At 48.8% G+C, this 11,492-nt stretch overlaps 1 long non-coding RNA gene across 1 annotated transcript; it reads right to left on the reverse strand.

The window, feature by feature from the left end:
• Positions 1-4,854: 4,854 nt before the first annotated feature.
• Positions 4,855-11,266, reverse strand: LOC122238627. The gene is made up of 2 exons (XR_006217631.1): positions 11,195-11,266; positions 4,855-5,559 (listed from the first exon to the last, which is right to left on the reverse strand). It is a non-coding gene; the product is annotated as an uncharacterized LOC122238627 (long non-coding RNA).
• Positions 11,267-11,492: the final 226 nt, after the last annotated feature.

Consider the following 11,492-nt stretch of genomic DNA (forward strand, 5'->3'; position numbering starts at 1 on the left):
GACCCCTGCTGCGTGTGGCCATCTTCAGCCATCACTTCTCAGCCATGTGTCTCCAGCCTCCATCCCACTCACCTGCCTGTACGTCTGTCCCACAAGATCTGTCCCATGGGCATCTCCAGCTCCACACGTCCGACTGGAACTGTCACATCCTCACAGAGGCCACCCCTCCGGGTTCCCTATTCTCCCCAGGGCTCTCTGGAAACCCCATCCGACATCATCTCCTCACTCGCCCTCTCTTTCCACATCCCATCAGTCTCCAAGGATGGCCACTTCCACCTGCAAAGGCCTTCACAGGTGCTCCTCCTGTCATCCCCCAGCCCCACTCCCCTCGGGCTCCTTCCTTTACTGCTCTGAGTACTGTGATACTCCTGGTGGCGACCACCGTGGGCTGGCCTTTCCCCCTGTTTCCTGTTCAGAGAACACTGACATTATTGAGGTGTTAGGGAGTGATATGTCCACCTCTAGGGAGATCCCATTTTGATTCGAGCCAGCATGTGTGACCCCGACTGCACATTAGAATCACTTGAAGGTGATTTTTAATCCCAATTGACAGGTCCCGCTGCTTGGAATTTTGATTCAATAGGTTGGGTGTAGGGCCCATATGTATATACATGTACACATTACATATGTGATAGTTTCCCTCAGAATACATTTGAACACCATGGCTGCTTTTTTCCTGGCAAACCAGCCAATCCAGCTGTGACTGCATCACCACCCAGCTCTTCCATTTTGCTGCTGCCTTAGATACCAGAAGGGGGATGAGGCCTTCATGTCCCTGGAACTGATATCGTCTGGTGAGTCAGCCAAAGGGCAAACAGGCAACATACAAGTCTACAGGGACAGTGCATTGTGATGGGAGTGTGCAGAATCCTACAGTCCTTTGTGGAGCCTCCAAAACCATGTAGTGAGAACGGATCTCAGCTTTTGCCTACTCACCTCAGCCCCTGGGCTGGGCTGGAGTCCTCCATCCCAGTGCGCTGTACAAATATCATTGTCTGCATAATCACGAAAAGAAAGAGATCAAAATGCCCTGCTTTACGGGTGTCAAATTCCCACACCCCTAAGGTCTAGTGTCTTGGGCATTTAATCCTACAGAGGCTTAGGCTGTCGTAGCATCAAAGATAGGGATCTGTAAATGAAATGCAAGGGGGTAAAAATGTAGGCAGAGATGAGAATGGGCAGGTGGACGACAGTCATGACAAGTTGTGTTGAATTGGGATGAGGATGGGATGGGTCAGAAGGGGGAGGGTTGCGGACCTAGCTGCACAATAGCAGGAGGTGAGGGATTGGGGAGGGTATGGATGGGGTGGGGAGCCAGGTTCCTGCCAGAAAGCGCAGTGGTTTTCCTCCTCATTGTTTTGTTTCTCCAAACCCCCAGTATCCCGACTGGTGGCTGAGCACAGATGAGCCTTGTTCCCAATCAGTGCCCAAACAACGTAACTTTATTGAAGGCCATGTTTCTGATGGAGCCTCCTCTGGAAAAGCCCATTTATCATGAAGATACAATGTTCCATAACCTACTATCTACTTTTTTTGCTTTACTCCCTCCCAACACTAAATGTGACTTCAGGATCCCCCACTTTTTAAATACCTCACGTCTTGTTTATGTTTCTTTTTTTTTTAATTAGAGAGGGGGGAAGGACAGAGGGAGAGAGAGGGACAATTTCAAGCAGGTTCCATGCTCACACAGGGTTTAAGCCCACACCCCTAGGATCATGACCTGAGCAGAAGTCAAGAGTTGGACACTCAACTGACTGAGCCACGCAGGAGCCCCTGTTTATACTTCCACACTGAGTCTCTCTCTCTATCTCTCTCCCTCTCTCTCCCCCCACCACCCCTCCCCCCCGCCTTCCTGGGGCTGTAACAAGCCACATGGCTCTTTTCACCAGTTCTTGTTCTGTTCCTGTTACCACGGGGCCCTCCTGCCCTCCCGTCTTTCCCTCAGCAGCTCAAGGTCCTTTGCAATTTAAGCTGAAATCCTTCTCTAGTGCTTTGCTTTCCCACCTGCTGTGGCCTCTCTTGTCATTTATCATTTAACTCAATCACCCTATTATATATGCGCAGGAGCCATTTCCGAATATGGCTAGTATGAAAAAAAATTAAGACCCAAACGGGAAGTAAACTCACCCCTTCTCAGCCCCCCTCCCAGGTCCATTGTCATTCTGCTCTGACCTGGCAAGGCCCCCAGAGGGGTCAGCCAGTGAGCACAGATCTGCCCAATTAACAGCTTCTCAGGTTGGACCCAGTGGAAAATTTCCATATGGCCACTTATAGATATCCTTAAGTTTATTAAGAGATGTCTTCCTGAAGGCGGATGTTCGAATGAAATCCCATACGTAATTCCAAGTGCAATAAGGTGTGTAGAAAACACACAGGGTGATGGGTTCAGAGACCCAGGTTCTATTCTTTAGTTAATGTCCATCATTAACTTACTCCTGAACCTTTACATTCTCTAGACCTTAGTTTTCTCCTCTGTAGAACAAGGGAGCTAGACCGTGGTTCCTCAAATCCATTCCAGCGGTTAATTCTAAAAATCATACCTACTCAGTGAGCCACATGATTCAACTGGTGATCCATTCCTATTGTCAAAATTTGGCAATCAATGGGTAATAACTGCTCCTTGTAATTTTAGATTAACCAGGTGAACCCCACATTGTATAGACAAAGAGACTGGATCCCAGAGAGATGAAGTAGCTAACCCAAAGTCACATAGCAAAGGAAGGGTCAGAGTCAGACTAAACCTCACTAGCTCCAGCTCCTTGTGTGGTGTGCCTTAAGCACACTGGAAAATATTTTGACCCTCCTTCCAGTGAGAGGTGGGTCTATGTCCCCTGCCTTCATCTGGTTGGCCTTGGCTTCCACATGGAAGTAATGCTATATGACTGCCAAGACAAGGGCCAAAAGGCCATGCAGCTCCCGCTCTGCCTTCAGGGAATACTTGCTCTCAGAGCCTTGAGCCTCCATGTAAGAAGTCCCATGATCCTGAAACCTCCATGTTGGAGAGGGCACATGGAGACAATCTAGATGCTGGTCTTGGCCAAGTCCCTACATCAGCCAGCCCAGCCCAGCTGCCAGACCCAAGTGTAGAAACTATACTGGAAATGGCCCCCAACATGCCGCAGTCGAAGGTGCCCCCCCGCCATTCAAGTCCTCCCCTGGTGTCCCAGTCTCCAGACACCAAGAAGCAAAGAAGAGCCATCCCCTATGTCCTTTTCTCACTCCTGACCCACAGAATCCAAAAGCACAATAAAAGAGTGGCTGGTTTATATCCCTAAGTTTTGGGGTGATTTTTAGCTATAGATAACCCCAAGAATTAGTAAACTCTCACACTAGCTAATACCTGAACTTGGGGCTCCCTGCCGGAAGTATGTGATTCAGCATACTAAAGGTGGAGAGAGGTATTCCCTGCTTCCTCCCTCAATTACCACCCTGAGCCCCCATTCTGCCTCCAGTGCAGTCATTCGCATGGGCTCCCACTGCACTCCCCAGGCTGAATTCTCTCTCCTCTCCCCCTCCTTTGTGTGTATCATAGATGTCAGGCTTATCACACTGGATAGCAACTGATTGATTTATGTCTGTCTTCGCTAGACTGTGAGCTTTACAGGGCTATGTTCCATGCATTTCCCTAGGGCGGTTTTCAGCACATAGTGGGCACAAAAATGTGTGTGGAATAATGCATGTTTCCGGAATGAGACTGGCAGAGACCATGTGGCCAGCTGCTTGCCTCACCCTGGATAACAAGAGCAGACTCAGGACCTCCTCATCCTCCTCCTCTAGGCAGGGTACTGGGGTTTTCTCTCCAGGCAGGCTCCACCTGCTTCACATCAGCCCAAGAGCGAGGGAGGGGAAGTGCCTTGTGCTGTAGAGGGCCACAAAGAAAGAGGGAGAACTCAGCCAGCTGGGACTGGACCAGGAGACAATCGAACCATTCTGGAGAGTCAGATGTGTGTTTTGTTAGCTGTTGCCTTTATGAATGTACATGTTCTGAAACCCTGGTTGATTTCCTTGTTCAAACATTGGTTTAAAATTATTGGCTCTGGAAGAGGTGCTGTCCTTCAGCAGGTTCTGTCATAAACTTTGCAACTCCAAGGTCTGATTCCTGGGTGAGCTGGAAAAGTTCCTGGTTGCTAAGAGACCAGAGAGCAAATTACCAACTCACAAAAGACCCGGCTAGGGCCAGTAAAGAAAAAAAACAAGGCATGGTAGGAAATGAGCCTCCTCAAAATCCAAATCAAGTAAATAAACTGGCTAGGAAAATGTCTGATTGGAAAAGACAATTCTAAATATTCCTCAGTGCTGAAATGTAACAAGGCTCACTATAGGCAGCCACACTCTAGCTTTGCATTTTTGTCACTTGAAGGAAACAGCAGGGAAGTCCCTTTCCTGTCCTGAAATTCTGAATCCCTGAGTCAGAGGGAGAAAACAAACTGTCCCAGTTGATAAGGAGGCAGAAAAACATGAAATGAGGCTGCCTCCTTCATGAGCTCTCCCCACCCGGAGGGGGAATGGGCTGCCTATGGCTGTGGCCCAGAAACATCCCTGGAGGCAGAATGAAACCTCCTTCCAGGAAAGGTGTCTCATCGCTGTGTGAAGGGCCTCAGAGACAGAGAGAGCACCGGCCCCCACAGGAGCAGGACAGACACGTTAGGATCCAACCTGGGCGTGAATCAAGGGTGAACATCAGCTGAGCTCATAAACGGAAGGGGTGATGGGAAAAAAAAATAGGTCCCGGGTATTTATTTTATTAAGGTGCTTTCATAGCAATGGTTTTTAGTCATTTCTTTTCTAGCCAGATGATTTAATAAAATATTAAAATTCTTCCGAATGATAAAAAGAAAAAAGCATGCCAACCTCTCTCAGCGAATCACATTTATGGTAGAAAATCGGCTCCTCAGACAGAAAGACCTCCTAAGACCCCATGGCTCCGCTGGACAAATTGTAAGAAAGTGCCCTGCGTGGAAATGACCAGCCTCTTGAGAGAGGAGTTTGAAAATCTTCGGTGACCACAGAGGAGTCACTGTCATCCGGATTTTGGAGCTCAAAGAAGGAATGAAGTGGGTGAAAAATAAACGTTGGGGGGGGGGAAGGGGGAGGATGGGGCATCAGGGAGACGGAAATTGGGGGAAAAAAACCTCAGCCAGCCGGTAGGTGTGTGTCAGGGACTTATGCGGCAATGTGGCTCATAGCCATGTGCTTGGACAGCTTCCCTTATCGATACTTGCTGGACAGCCAAAGAATTTCATAAGATGGCGATCGAACAAGATGAAGTCATCTTTCGGGGAAAAATGCAATTCCCCACGTGGCAGCTTCCTTCACAGCTCCTCTGACGATCTTGTTTGTCAGACTTCAGACAGCATGCAACGGCTGTATCTAAGCCTCCCATGAAAGACTGTAGCACTGTCCCCAGGATTCAGCGTCACACACTGCCATCCTGGCGTCCATGTGGCCACTGCCATATGACTCGATTTGGCCCATGAAATGTGAGCGGAAGTCACCCACGTCGCTTTCAGGCATAAGTTTTAAGAGCTAGTAGCGGTTTTCTGGCTTTCCTTCCCCCTGCTGTCATGAAGACCAGGAACGTTTTAGTGCCTTATCCCATAGCTGCGGTCCCCAAGAGAAGAAAACATGGAGCAGAGCTACAACTGGACCTCAGCAGACACACAACAAGGGTGAGAAACAAAACACTGTGGGCGCCACGGAGCAAAGCCTATCGGATGAATTAATGGGCCTCTCATGAAACTAAAACGTGGCTGGAGTTGTCCTTACCCAACCTTTCTCACTACCTGGCCACAGGCTCACCACTAGAGAAAAGTCATTACTCTCTCTAGGTGGCCCACTCAGAATTCAGACATGTCGCCCTGTGGATTCCCTTGTCTGGGAAATGGGGGCTGGAAGCTCGGAGGCTCTGCTGCCCAGTGTGGTTCAGAAGCCACAGAGTCTCAGGGCACCTGGGTGGCTCAGTCTGCTGAGCGTCTGATTCTTCATTTTGGCTCAGGTCATGATCTCACGGTTCATGGGATTGAGCCCCACATCAAGCTCTATGCTGGTGGTGTGGAGCCTGATTGGGATTCTGTCCACCTCTCTCTGCCCTTCACCCTTCTCTCTCTCTCTCTGTCTCTTTCTCTCAAAAATAAATAAATAAATAAATAAATAAATAAATAAAACCACAGAACCTAAAAACAAGCACAGACCATGTCTCTCCTTCCTCCAAGCTCCAACCCACACCTCTTACCCCACCCCCCACCTGCTTCCTCACCTCCTTTCTCCCTACTTCTCCTTCATGAGCCCCAGATTCAGCTCCTTCCCATTCGCCTTCTCACTCATCATCCCAACCAGAAGAGGTCAACTGAGCTTCTGGGCCAACCTCAGGGGGTGCAGGAGAAGTAAGCCTCTGAATTCTCCCCTGTTTTGTTCCTAACAAAAGGAACAAGCTTGGAGTGCACACCAAAATGGGGGAGGTGCTATGAAATTAACCTTACCAGCAGCAGAGAGGAAGTGAAGAGAGATACTTTCTGGGAAATTGTGGAAAGGCAGGGTCTAGAGCAATCCCTGAGCCAAGAGGGGCTGTGGCCACAGCCTGTGACCACTGGAAGGGGTTTCCCTGAGCTAGAGGTTAAATAAGCTTGGCAAGCAGGTCCTAGGAAGGAGTCCTGGCCAACGAGGAAGTTTGAACACTCAGTGGGGTATTGGATGGGACTTTTCCAGTCTCAGAATTTCTGCCACTGCCTCCAAAGGGGAGGACAGTAGCAAAAGTGTCCCCCACACTCTAAAGAGGAAGGCATCAGAACATACCTGCAGGATTTATTCAAAGGTGAATGATTCAGGCCTGCCATCCCACCTCCAGCACCACAAGAGAACATGAGAAGTTCAGAGAGCATCCATTGAAGTAGGGGCATTTCTTTTTTTTAAGCTTATTTATTTATTTTTGAGAGAGAGAGAGCATGAGCACAAGTGGGGGAGGAACAGAGAGAGAGGGAGAGAGAGAGAATCCCAAGTAGGCTCCGCACTCACAGCACAGAGCCCGATGTGGGGCTCGAACTCAAGAACCATGAGATCACGACCTGAGCCAAAATCAAGAGTTGGATGCTCAACCAACTGAGCCACCCAGGTACCCCGAAGTAGGGGCATTTCTAGGAGTAGAGAGTTGTTAGTCTAGTGAAAAAGGCTGGGATATTTCCCCAGCCCTCCCTTTGCCATGAAGGAAGGGAGGGAGACGCTTCTTCCGGTCCTCAAGCAAAGCACAGGGGTCTAGGGGAGGCACCTGGAGGGTGGCAGGCCTTCAAAACGGGAGAGTGAGCTCAATGCCCAGCTGGACACTGGTTGAACCAGGGAAACCAGTAGGCCAACATGCTGTTCCCACTGGACAGAAGCTTGAGGAGCATCCTTGTCCTTGCTCCCAGGCTCTGGAACAGGGAGGCTAAGGCCTGCTTCTTTCCCAGGGAACTATAAAGGAGTGTAGGAAGCTGTTTGGAGAGGCCAGCAGTGGCAGAGGAACAGAGAGGACATGGGGGTGGCTTCCCTCTCATCACTGGGTGTGACAACCCAGCAGCAAGTCCTCTGCAGAATGTGCCCCTCCTCCAGGGGAGTGCTCCACACAAAAGGGAGGCCCAGAAGGACAGGCGAGATGGGAGAGAAAGTGGTAAAAAGCAAACAATGTCCCCTCCCATAGGCAGGTCCCTAGCTCAGGCAGGAGGGGAGGCACTGGGCGGGGAGAAGCCTGGGGTTTGGTGTGAGATTGAAGTTTTGATTTAGCCTGAGCTCGACCTTTTGAAGACTGAAGGAGAGCTGAAGCAGCCAAAATAAGGCTAGTTATTATACCTGATGGGGCCCCAAAGCTACAGAGGCTCTGCCTGAGACAGTGTCAAAGGGTGAGGAAAAGAACTCCAACAGAGAGCTTGAAAACGAGAGATGGAGAAAAATAAAGCCACTTCCCAGTTGTGCAACAGTGAGTCAAATTGGTTAAACAACAACAACAAAACCTACACCAGGAGGGGCAGTGCACCAAATCCAGAAACTTTCTAGAGAGCGTGCACCTTGAGCAAGTTGAGTGTTGAGAAGGATTGTGAAGGACAAGTAGTCCTCCACCCTAGTAGAACGTGCATTCTCAGGGTCAGAAGGGGCCCAAGAGGGTGGAAATCAGGTGTTAGGGAGGGTAGCAAAAATCCTTAGATATTTCAAAGCTTTATGATCCTAAGTTCAACTCTACCCAGTAAATGTTACTCCTTAGCATTTAATTTATGTAGGGGAGGGAGAAATGAAATGAGATGAAGTGAGATTGCGCCTTCCCCCCACCCCCCGCCTTCCCCCTCCCCCCCCCCCCCCCCCCCCCCCCCCCCCCGCAACCTCCCTGGGAAGTGATAATGAGGACGAGTTCAGAAACACTGAGTTACAGAGGTAGACACCGTTCTAGGTCTGTTGCTGAGACATTTTCCTGGCTCCATGGAGAATTGCTTTCACTGAATTCGCTTTGATATCCTGCCTTTTGAGGACTCCATCCCCTGCTTCACAAGGTGCTCTTTTTATAAGGACCCAGAAGAGATCTTTCTCTCAGGTCTGACTATATAGAAAAAGCAGTGCTTCTACTGAATAAATGGTTTGTTTGTCTTTTAAGTGTGCTAGAAAATCTCAAACAAATCAAGTTTTCCCTCTTTGCCTCAGCCACAAGGGAGCTCGACGCATGACTTGTCACATCTACAGGATGGGGTGATGTGCACATCTGGGGATCGGTCTGAACTGTGCTTTTACTATTTTGCTACTTTTAACTCCTACTGCAATTCTCTCAACTATGTTTTAGCTCTTTTCTACTTCGTGTAGTTTTGCAAGTTCCCTAAGATCCTTTGTGGAATAAGTGGGGTGTAAATATGTAAAGAAGAATACTTCCTCCTTCTCCCTCTGAAGTTTTTTTCTCCACCCACCATTTTCAAGTATCATTATGCAATTGCCTTTTTTTTTTTTTTTGGTCTTAACTCAGTATAGAACTAATGCATATTCGATTAAGTTTTATTTTCATTCCTAGTTTTCTAGGATATCAAGATCATCTTGAAAACTTATTCTGGGACCTGATGCTTCTTCCAGTTCTCTTAGCTTTGTGTTACCTGTAGAGTCGTTATCCAAGGTGTTGATAACAATGTCGAATGGACGGGACTAACAGAGATCCCTGTGGTATGTCACTAGAGACCTCTTTCCAGCCAGTATTGACATATTAGCCACCTTTTCCCTTTGCTGTGATTGAACTAGTGATTCGTTCCTCATTTTTCCACCATCTATCCACTGGGATGGCCAGGACACTTGGTCGAATGCCTCTCTGGACTCCTAGGAGCCAATGCCCACAACATTCCTCAGTCTGTCACATTTAATGCGTCCCCCCTAAAAAAGAAATAGCTTGGCACTGGATACCAGGAACTCCACCCTTCTGAAACTGTGCTGCTCCCACCTCTATGTCAGGAATTTGACATAATATCTCCAAAATGAGAAGCCTGGGCTGTCAGCAGAACCAGTAAAATACAGACACCATGCAGAGTTTTGTGTTTGCTCCCAAACAGAAGTACCATATAGGTTCTCCCAACTGGTGCAGCCTGAGTCCCATGCCCGGTCCCAGCTACAAAGGATGCTCAAATTTTTAGCTCTCTGGTTCTGCCTCAGGCCAGCAGCTCCCATACATCAAGACCTCCAGCGAGTTTTAGAACGGTATTCAAAGGATGGGGAGAAGTCGGACTCCACGACAAATGTCCCGGGAGCCCAAATGGAGGAGCACGGCTGCCGCACAAAGCCCAGACTCCACCTGCAGATCTTGGGCCCTGCTCCAGGCTCTCAGGAGAGGGAATCTGATTGGCTAACCTTAGGGAATCTGATTAGCTCAACTAGCTGGGCCAAGGCTGTGGGTCTGGGCAGTGTGTGAAGGCAGTCAGCACCCACCCGCATACCCTCTGAGCCCCAACCAGCTCCTAGTAGTCACCCTCCTGAGTCAGCCAGCACCGGAGTCTCTTTGTCAGAGAGCTATTGTAGGCTACCAAGTCCCTGGAAATTCACATCCCCCTAGGGCATCCCGTAAACAATCAGTGACAATATAGGAGTAAAGAAACTTCAGTCCCCTTTAGGATCAAGACAAGGAAGTGATACCTGCATTATTTATTGAATTCCCCTGTGGGGCTGACCCAAAGTTACCCCAGGCCTTCACTTTTTTTTTTTTAATTTAAATTCAAGTTACTTAACCGTAGGCCTTCTCCCCTTGTCCCACTTCCCCACACCCCTACTGATATCTCCTGGGAACACTTTCTAATACCTTTACCCACTCCCTCATCTCAGGGTCTGCTTCTGGGAAAACCAATCTGAGACAGACAGACATGGTTGCTGGAGGTGCACAGTGGTGAATCAGGTATCACTATCCAAGGGGCCATGAGAACATCCCCAAACTGTCCTTCTTCTCCCTGATTTGACCCTTTGTGGGCAACCCGGGTCCTGAAAATGAGGAGCTAACCTCCAAATTTCTGCCTTGGTCCCATCCTAGTCCAGGATTGGAGCTGGGACTCAAAACCAACTTTCCTGAAGATGCACACACCTTCCTGTAACCATACTGGTGAGAACAGCCCAGCACACTTCACTGTAACTTCCAGAACATACTCTTTTCCTTTTTTTGAATGTCAAGAGCACATGTGCCCATCTCTTGTCTCTGAGCACAAATCCCCTCCTCTATAATTTATCAAAGATTAATGACAGCAGCTCTGAAATCACATGTCAAATCCCTCCAGGACTGCAGGATGTAATTCATCAGGTTTAGGGCTCCAAGTTCATTACAGCTGCTTGGGCTGACTTTCCTGCTTCCTCACCTGTCCTTGACTTCAATCTCCTCCTTGCAATGTTTACCCTACCCTTTCCAAGTGGAAGACCATTTTCCTCACTGGAGAAGAAGAAGGTAAGATAGTCATTAGGCAAGCACTGCCCTCAGGGTGACTTCAGCCCTGAACAGCAGATCATTTTTCTCTAAGCAATGTTTGCCTTAATCTTTGCATATGCTCAACAGAGATAAATAGGATTCCTCTTAGTGTTCAAAACCCATGGCTCATTCAACACACTGGACCCCTCCACCTTTGTTCTTACAAACAGGGACACACTGCTGGATTCAGCCCTTGCCCCACGTCATATAGGGGACCCGGAGAGGTGTGGGGGGGGGGCGGTCATTTTACACAAACCTAACCTCCATAGCCACTTCTGAATCCCAGGTCAGCTCTTTTGGGATCCAGCCTGCTGTTTCTCTTGTTGACAGCTGTCCCGCCTTTATCCCTTGTCACCTCTCTCCCTAAGAGCCCGAGTGAAGTCATAATCCTTGGCTCATGCTTCCAATCCCCTTTGCTTTATTCCTGAGGGCAGGGCCTATGAAATCACCTGCTTCCATCACTTTGAGGGGAGGTATCCCTGATTCAGAAAGTACTCACTTCCTACAAGATTAGCCCCCAGGCAATTGTCTTTAGGGTCGTCTATCTGAGACTCTCTAG

The sequence above is a fragment of the Panthera tigris genome, chromosome B2, assembly GCF_018350195.1.
Source record: "Panthera tigris isolate Pti1 chromosome B2, P.tigris_Pti1_mat1.1, whole genome shotgun sequence".
Classification (NCBI taxonomy): Eukaryota; Metazoa; Chordata; class Mammalia; order Carnivora; family Felidae; genus Panthera; species Panthera tigris.